General features: G+C 45.1%; 1 long non-coding RNA gene across 1 annotated transcript; it reads left to right on the forward strand.

The window, feature by feature from the left end:
- Positions 1-458: 458 nt before the first annotated feature.
- LOC116969632 lies at positions 459-5602 on the forward strand. Its single transcript, XR_004410869.1, has 3 exons — positions 459-469; positions 3248-3250; positions 5522-5602. It is a non-coding gene; the product is annotated as an uncharacterized LOC116969632 (long non-coding RNA).
- The last annotated feature ends 3166 nt before the right edge of the window (positions 5603-8768 follow it).

Below are 8768 nucleotides of genomic sequence, written 5' to 3' on the forward strand. Positions count from 1 at the left end.
GGTTCTAAGAGTAAACCTAGCAATTATAGACCTGTTAGTTTGACGTCAGTGGTGGGTAAATTAATGAAAAGGATACATAGAGATAATATATATAAGCATTTGGATCAACAGGATCTGATTAGGAACAGTCAACATGGATTTGTGCCTGGAAGGTCATGTTTGACTAATCTTGAATTTTTTTAAAAGGTTACTCGGAAAATTGATGAGGGTAAAGCAGTGGATGTTGTCGATATGGACTTCAGTAAGGCCTTTGACAAGGTTCCTCATGGAAGGTTGGTTAAGAAGGTTCAATTGTTGGGTATTAATGGTGGAATAGCAAGATGGATTCAACAGTGGCTGAATGGGAGATGCCAGAGAGTAATGGTGGGTGGCTGTTTGTCAGGTTGGAGGCCGGTGACTAGTGAGGTGCCTCAGGGATCTGTGTTGGGTCCACTGTTGTTTATCATGTACATTAATGATCTGGATGATGGTGTGGTAAATTGGTTTAGTAAGTTTGCAGATGATACTAAGATGGGTTGCATTGTGGATAATGAAGTAGATTTTCAAAGTCTACTGAGAGATTTAGGCCGGCTGTGTGGCTGAAAGATGGCAGATGGAGTTTAATGCTGATAAGTGTGAGGTGCTACATCTTGGCAGGACAAATCAAAATAGGACGTACATGGTAAATGGTTGCGAATTGAGGAATGCAGTTGAACAGAGGGATCTAGGAATAACTGTGCATAGTTCCCTGAAGGTGGAATCTCATGTAGATAGGGTGGTAAAGAAAGCTTTGGTGTGCTGGCCTTCATAAATCAGAGCATTGAGTATAGAAGCTGGAATGTAATGTTAAAATTGTACAAGGCATTGATGAGGCCAATTCTGGAGTATGGTGTACAAATTTGGTCGGCTAATTATAGGGAGGATGTCAACAAAATAGAGAGAGTACAGAGGAGGTTTACTAGAATGTTGCCTGGGTTTCAGCAACTAAGTTACAGAGAAAGGTCGAACAAGTTAGGTCTTTATTCTTTGGAGCGCAGAAGGTTAAGGGGGGACTTGATAGAGTTCTTTAAAATGATGAGAGGGATAGACAGAGTTGACGTGGATAAGCTGTTCCCATTGAGAGTAGGGAAGATTCAAACGAGGACATGACTTGAGAATTAAGGAACAAGTTTAGGGGTAACATGAGGGGAAACTCCTTTACTCAGAGAGTGGTAGCTGTGTGGAATGAGCTTCCAGTGGAAGTGGTGGAGGCAGGTTCGATTTTATCATTTAAAAATAAGTTGGATAGGTATATGGATGGGAAAGGAATGGAGGGTTATGGTCTGAGTGCAGGTAGATGGGACTAGGGGAGAATAAGTGTTCGGCACAGACTGGAAAGGCCGAGATGGCGTGTTTCCGTGCTGTAATTGTTATATGGTTATAACATGGATAGATGACATTTCACGGAGTGCTGGAGTAACTCAGCGTGTCAGGCAGCATCTGTGAAGAACATGTATAGACGGCGTTTCACAGATTGCTGGAGGAACTCAGCGGGTCAGGCAGCATCTGTGTAGAACATGGATGGGTGACGTTTCACAGGACAATGAAGCTAGTTGGAGAATGGTGGCCGATTAGGAAAAGGGGAGATGCAACGAGACCTGGGTGTCATGGTACACCAGTCATTGAAAGTAGGAATGCAGGTGCAGCAGGCCGTGAAGAAAGAAAGCATTCATAGCAAAAGGATTTGTACTGCAGTTGTACAAGATCTTGGTGAGACCACACCTGGAGTATTGCGTTTTGTTTTGGTCTCCTAATCTAAGGAAATACATTCTTGCCATAGAGGGAGTACAGAGAAGGTTCACCAGATTGCTTCCTGGGATGGCAGGACTTTCATATGAAGAAAGACTGGATAGACTCGGCTTGTACACGCTAGAATTCAGAAGATTAAGGTGGGATCTTATAGAAACTTACAAAATTCTTAAGGGGTTGGACAGGCTAGATGCAGGAAGATTATTCCCGATATTGGGGAAGTGCAGAACGAGGGGTCACAGTTTAAGGATAAGAGGGAAGTTTTTTAGGACCGAAATGAGAAAATCATTTTTTACACAGAGAGTGGTGAATCTGTGGAATTCTCTGCCACAGAAGGTAGTGGGGGCCAGTTCATTGGCTATATTTAAGAGGGAGTTAGATGTGGCCCTTGTGGCTAAAGGGATCAGGGGGTATGGAGAGAAGGCAGGGATGGGATACTGAGTTGGATGATCAGCCATGATCATATCGAATGGCGGTGCAGGCTCGAAGGGCCGAATGGCCTACTCCTGCACCTATTTTCTATGTTTCTAACTAGGGTTGGGGAGGGATGGAGAGAGAGGGAAGGCAAGGGTTACTTGAAGTTGGAGAAATCAACATTCATATCGCTGAGTTGTAATCTGCCTGTCCTGCTGAGTTTCTCCAGCATTTTGTGTCTATCTTCAGTGTCATCCTGCATCTGCTGTTCCTGCACATTTTGTCTTGCCCACATTGACCAAGATGCCCCATCTACACTAGTTCCTCCTGCCGGCATTTGCTCCACATCTCTCCATACCTATCCTATCCATGTACCTGTCAAGAGTCAAGTGTATTTTATTGTCATATGTCACAAACTGAACTATTAAATGCTGACTTACGATACGATAGAACTTTTATCTATCCAAGGAGGGAAATTGATCTGCCAACAGTCGTACAACACAAGATAAAGATGGTCATGGTGGCGCAGCGGTAGTGTTGCTGCCTTACAGCAAATGCACGCCGCAGACCCAGGTTCCATCCGGATTACGGGTGCTGTCTATACGGAGTTTGTACGTTCTCCCCGTGACCTGCGTGGGTTTTCTCTGAGATCTTCGGTTTTCTCCCACACTCCAAAGAGGTACAGGATTGTAGGTTAATTGGCTTTGGTAACATTGTAAGTGTCCCTAGTGTGTGGAGTAGTGCTAGTGTACGGGATGATCGCTGGTTAGTGTTAATGTGCGGGGATCGCTGGTTGCCACAGACCCGGTGGGCCGAAGGGCCTGTTTCTGCGCTGTATCTCTAAACTAAACTAAACTAAACATGAAATTAAAGTGATGAGTGGAAAGGATTGGGGATGTGCAAAGATTGGGGAGGGGGAGAGGGGTAGTCAGTCTACCCCACGACAGAAGGGGGTGGAGTTGTACAGTTTGATAGCCATTGTGGAGCACGATCTCCTGTGGGGTTCTGTGCTGCATCTTGGTGGAACCAGTCTGTTGCTGAAGGTGTTCCTCTGTGTGTCATGGAGTGGGTTACGTAGCAGCACAACAGTAGTGTAACATATTGCACTGTAAAACCCTTACTAAACAGCAAAAAAAGTTCCGTGTATATTAGAGAAACGGACAATTAGTCCAAATAGTCCTGTCCAAATATCTTCTAAATGCCATTGTACCAGCCTCCACTACGTCCTCTGGCAGCTTGTTCCATTTACCCATCTCCTGGGTGAAGGGAGTGAATTAATTATGGTAGACAAAAATGCTGGAGAAACATAGCAGGTGAGGCAGCGTCTAGATGCATGCTGGCTCATCCGCTGAGTTTCTCCAACATTTTTGTCAACCTTCCATTTTTCCAGCATCTGAAGTTCTTTCTTAAACAAGTTAATTATGGTAGGAACTTTAGGAATGTTGGATTCAGCCGAGTCTTAAACGATGCCTCTGTAGAATAATCTATTCCGTTTTGAACTAATCATGCTTTTGTTGTTGATGGGGTGAGAAAACGTGAATCTTTGAGGCTGGGCAAATATCCATGGGTCAGGCAAACTTGTTTAAATTGGACAAATTGCATTTTCACTTCAAATGAAATAAATTGGCTTGTTTAACCGTTGCTTATTCTTCCACGTGAACTCGTTTACAGCATCTGCAGACTCCTATTAATTTAAAATTCTTTTAAAATAGGGTTTGACTTAGTCAAATCTTCACTTGAAGACCCAACTTTTTGCATCTTTGAACCATGAATTGGAGACCCAAAAATCTCTGTCGAATTGGTTATCAAAATTACCATGTGCTCCCCGGAATGATGCCAGCTCTTGTGAACATTTTCATTATGATTCTTCACTTTTCCTTCAAATTCGATTTTTATAAAAAGTTTCAGCTTGTGAACTTTAAACAGCCCTTTTATTTTAAATATCCTTCGCAGACTTGGTGCGCTGAAGGGCCTGTTTCCACTCTGCATCTCTAAATCTAAAACTAAACTCACACGCACGGCTGGTTGTAGGAATTACAGAGACATGGCTGCAAGAGGGCTGGTGATGGGAACTGAATATTCAAGGATATATCTCCTATACAATAGACAGACAGGTGGGCTGGGTTGCTCTGTTGGTGAGGAATGAAATTCAGTCCCTTGCAAGGGGTGACATTGAAACAGGAGATGTGGAGTCAGTATGGATAGAACTAAGGAAGTGTAAGGGTAAAAAGACCCTAATGGGACTTATCCATTTGGGGTTACCAATGGTGTTAGACAAGGGGGAATTTTGTCCCCAGTCCTTTTGTGACAGAGGAACTGAAGGAAATCCACATTAAGCAGGAAATAGTGTTGGATAAACTGATGGGACTGAAGGCCGATAAATCCCCAGGGCCTGATGGTCTGCATCCCAGGGTACTTAAGGAAGTGGCTCTAGATATCGTGGATGCATTGGTGATCATTTTCCAATGTTCTATATATTCAGGATCAGTTCATGTGGATTGGAGGGTAGCTAATGTTATCCCACTTTTTAAGAAAGGCGGGAGAGAGAAAACAGGGAATTATAGACCAGTTAGCCTGGCATCGGTGGTGGGGATGATGCTGGAGTCAATCATTAAAAGATGAAATAGCGGCATTCGGATAGCATTAACAGGCTCTGTCCGAGTCAGCATGGATTTACGAAGTGGAAATCATGCTTGACTAATCTTCTGGAATTTATTGAGGATCTAACGAGGAAAATGGACAGGGGAGGGGGGCGAGTGGATGTGGTGTACTTGGACTTTCAGAAAACATTTGATAAGGTCCCACATAGGAGATTAGTGGGCAAACTTAGGGCACATGGTATTGGGGGTAGAGTGCTGACATGGATAGAGAAGTGGTTGGCAGATGGGAACCAAAGAGCAGGGATTAACGGGTCTCTTTCAGAATGGCAGGCAGTGACTAGTGGGGCACCGCAAGGCTCGGTGCGGGGACCAGCAGTGACTAGTGGGGCAGCGCAAGGCTCGGTGATGGGACCGTAGATATTTACAATATACATCAATGATTTAGATGAAGGGATTCAAAGTAACATTAGCAAATTTGCAGATGACACAAAGCTGGGTGGCAGTGTGAACTGTGAGGATGATGCTATGAGAATGCAGGGTGATTTCGACAGGTTGGGTGAATGGGCAGGTGCTTGGCAATTTAATGTGGATAAATGAGGTTATCCACTTGGGTAGCAAAACCAGGAAGACAGATTACTATCTAAATGGTAGGTACACAAAAATGCTGGAGAAGCTCAGCGGATTCCTCACTGATGGAAGGCAATAAAGTCTAACCTTCTTCCCTCATTTTTCTCCTGCAGTCGGGGCAGTTGATCGATGTGTCGGGGCGATCCAAGCCCCCGTGTCGAGGCACTAGTATGGTGAAGCGTCTCAGGCTGTGAGTAGAATAAAATAACACTGCATCTGGTTGACCCAGAGAACACGGTCCCTCATTGATGTGTGGGAAGGACCAGAACTGCAAATGCTGGTTTGAACCAAAGATAGACACCGAATCTGGAATATCTCAGTGGGTCAGGCAGCATCTGTGAAGAAAAGGAATGGGTGACGTTTACGGTCGAGACCCTTCTTCAGACTGAGAGTCAGGGGTGAGGGAAATGAGATATGGAAGACATTTGAAAGCAGATGATGATCAAGGAATAGTAGATTGGTTCATTCGAAGGTAGATACAAAATGCTGGAGTAACTCAGTGGGACAGACCTTCTCTGGTGAGAAGGTATGGGTGACATTTTGGGTCGGGACCCTTCTGCAGACTAGAATGGTTCATTGTTGGCAGGGGAGAAGATGACAACAAGGCATACAATCAGTAAAATTAATCAGGACAGTGTAATCAAACCTGAAACATCACCTGCCCCTTTTCTCCAGGGATGCTGTCAGTCCCACTGAGGTCCTCCAGCCTTTTGTGTTTATCTTCGGTTTTTCATTGATCTTTGACATTGCCCTCCATGGTAAATAGAGCCTTTTATTATACAGGCCTTGTTTTCTCAGGACCGTATAATGCTGGGGAGGTCAGTATCCGTGATGGACCGGGCAGTGTCCACCACCTTTTATAATCTCCTTCTTACCTGGGCTTTCGAGTTGCCAAACCTGGCCGTGATGAAACCAGTCAAAGATGATGCCATGTGCAGTTCCACCACCGATTTTCCGGCACCCTTGGTTCCAGGGCCTTTCTGGATTAACCTTTTTGCCAGACAAAAAGAGGTCATGGTCTCGAGGGGAGTTCAATGGTACTGGAGCCGTCCACCTAGGCCACTGGTGGGCTGAGATATCGGCTCACAAAGTTGGCCGTGTAGGTGGGCAATTGTAACGGATCTGCCGGCTCTGGCCGCAGGGGGCAAATTCATCCCACCGATCGGCACAGAAGTCCCGGTGACGTTAAGATAAGCCGCCTCACCCGGCCTGGGTACCACATTTTCAGGGGAAGTTCCGGGGGCATTTCAAGAGTGCACTTGTAATTTTGTCTGGAACACCAGTTGCCGCAGAATCGGTGGTGGACCTGTACATTGTGTGTGTTTGCGTATGCGCACTGCTTGATGTTAGTGTTTGAGGTATTTTTCCCGGGGTTGGGATAAATAGCCACTCATGGATTCAGTCAACACTGGATAACTATCTCTCCTGCCTAGAGTCACACAACATGCAAGCAGGTCATTCGGCTCAACTTACTCAAACTGACCAACATCTACACTAGTCCCACCTGCCTGTGTTTGGCCCATAACATTCCTAAACTGTTCCTATCCATGTACCCGTCCATTATGCTTCACATATGAACCCTGTTAGAGGAAAGATGTTGTCAATCTGCAGGAGAGGGAGCAGAGAAGTTTTACGAAATGTTGCCAGGACTCGAGAGCCTGAGCTATAGGGAGAGGTTGGGCAGGCTAGGACTTTATTCCATGGAGTGCAGGAGGCTGATCTTATAGAAGTGTATAAGATCATGAAAGGAATAGATTGGGTAAATGCACAGTCTTTTACCCAGAATTGAGGAAATCGAGAACCAGAGGACATAGGCTTAAGGTGTGGGGTGAAAGATTTAATAGGAACCTGAGGGGCCACCTTTTTACACAGAGGATAGAAGGTGTATGGAGCGAGCTGCCAGAGGGGGTAGTGGACTATAACAACATTTAAAACACATTTGGATAGATAGGGCAGGTTTAGAGGGATGTGTACCAAATACAGGCAGGTGGGACTAGTGTAGCAGGGACATGTTGGTCGGTGTGGACAAGTTGAGTTGAGAAGCCTGTTTCCACACTGTATCTCTCTTTGAGCAGGTACTTTGAGTTAAAAATTCACCGTTACTATCGAACTATCCATGTGAAACCACTGCCTTACTATTTTATGCTATTTCCGTACATCACACAGAGGGGAAATAATGCAGAGCTCAGGCAAGTGATGAAGTAATCAATTATTCCTACTCCGCAGCACGCCCAGTGTAATAATTAATTAATAGATGCTCTGTTCCATTATGTGGCCATTTAGAATGCGCAAGGCATTTTTGGCTGCAATCTTTCGAGATTTACTTTGGTAGTCTGAAGAAGGGTCACACGAAACGTCACCCATTCCTTCTCTCCAGAGATGCTGCCTGTCCCGCTGAGTTACTCCAGCTTTTTGTATCTATTTATGATGGATGTTGCCAGGACTTGAGGGCCTGAGCCATAGGGAGAGGTTGAGCAGGTTTGGTGTGCAGGAGGGTGAGGGCTGACCTTAGAGAGGTGTACAAAACCATGAGGGGAATAGATAAAGTGAACGCAGTTATGCTGGGTTTGGGAATCAAAAACCAGAGGACATAGGTTGAAGGTGAGAAGGGAAAGGTTTAATTTCAGTCCCGAAACATCACCTGCCCCATTTCTCCAGAGACGCTGTCTGTCCCGCTGAGTTCCTCCAGCCTTTTGTGTCTATCTTTGGGTTTTTATTGATCTTTGACATTCCCCTCCATGGTGAGTAGAGCCTTTTGGTTCCAGAGCCTTTCTGGATTATCCTCCAAGACTTTACAGGAGAACCTACCTGATCTCCCGGTTGCTCAACATTTAATTCTCCTCCCATTCCCACACTGACCTTTCTGTCCTTGGCCTCCTCCATTGTCAGAGTGAGGCCCAGCGCAAACCGGAGGTAGGATTTGGACGATCAAATTGAAATTTGCTTCCTTGATGTTGTTGCCAGGAGATCTGTTTGAAGAAGATTAAATAATTTACTGGGTTTAGCGTGAGCTTTGGCTGCAGCTCATTGGTCATAATTAGCAATGTTGGATACACGTAAACATGTATGATTCCTGAGGCCTGATATTAGGGTGGTTGGAGGTACCCAGTTGTCTGTTTCACAATTGATGCTAGTCAGAGGGTGGTGATTGTGTGGAATTCTTTGCCACAGAAGGCTGTGGAGGCCATCAATGGATATTTCAAAGGCAGAGATAGATAGAATTTTGTTTAAGAAAGAAACCGCAGATGCTGGAAAAATCGAAGGTAGACAAAAATGCTGGAGGAACTGAGTGTGTGAGGCAGCATTTATGGAGAGAAGGAATAGGTGACGTTTCGTGTCGAGACCCTTCTTCAGACTGAC

Source organism: Amblyraja radiata, unplaced genomic scaffold (assembly GCF_010909765.2).
Source record: "Amblyraja radiata isolate CabotCenter1 unplaced genomic scaffold, sAmbRad1.1.pri S91, whole genome shotgun sequence".
NCBI classification, from domain to species: Eukaryota; Metazoa; Chordata; class Chondrichthyes; order Rajiformes; family Rajidae; genus Amblyraja; species Amblyraja radiata.